This window comes from Drosophila sulfurigaster, chromosome X, assembly GCF_023558435.1.
Source record: "Drosophila sulfurigaster albostrigata strain 15112-1811.04 chromosome X, ASM2355843v2, whole genome shotgun sequence".
NCBI classification, from domain to species: Eukaryota; Metazoa; Arthropoda; class Insecta; order Diptera; family Drosophilidae; genus Drosophila; species Drosophila sulfurigaster.
The window spans coordinates 28,601,055-28,602,048 of NC_084885.1; positions in this window are offsets into that span (position 1 = coordinate 28,601,055).

A 994-nucleotide genomic window follows, 5' to 3' on the forward strand; every position below is an offset into this window, starting at 1 on the left:
TTTTGTTTTCTCATTCAGAAGGCATTTTATCAAAAAAGTTTCGATCGTTCAGAACATGCATATGTATTGTATGTATGTATGTAAAAAAGTAAACAGTTATATATAAATATGTATATAAATTGTTGTGTATAAGTATATATACTATATAAGTATGTATATGCTTTGATTATAGAACAACGGCTTTAAATGAGAATTTTCTTATTTCATTTCATTTCATTCAATCTTTCTTTTTTTACGGCACAAGGAATCAACGTATAATATACAATATTCAACAATAGTTTTGTTTTAATGATTTCTTGTTGTTGTTTATTCTTTTTTTCTTTAGCTTGGCTTGCGGCCATCAAAAACCGCAGTAATAAAGTTGTAATATAATAATATTTAATAATCATAATAGTAATAGTGTTACATATACATACACAATAAATTATAATAGCACAATTTGCTTGTTTATCAAATACGTGTAAAAATTTAATAACAGCAGGCCAAAAAAATAATGGATATATATATATAATAATAAAGTAAACAAAGAATATAATAATAATAAAAAAAAGATAATAGATTTGTATATTTTGAACTATTTGCGTTATGGTTAGTTGATTTGAGAGATTGAATTTATATTGGATTTTTTTTTTCTTTTTTTTTTGGGTCTACTCAATTTACGTAATAGTACAATAGAGATAATAATACAAAACATACAGATTTATATAGATATATATAAAAATATAATAGTGTTAATAAAAAAAAAATAATAATAATAAAAAATATATATGTATTTATAATAATAAGTAGCCAGTAGTTATATCCATAATTAGTTGTATTGTGTAATAGGTTTTGTTGGTTTACTTTTTTTGTATTTTTTTTTTTTAATTTTTTGGTTTTTCAACTAGCATTTTTTCAAACATCTATCTGTTCCACAATCCATCCACATCCATTTGCTAGTCGTAGCCTTACAGCCATTCTTTATACTCCTTCCTCGATTCCTCGACATCATCTA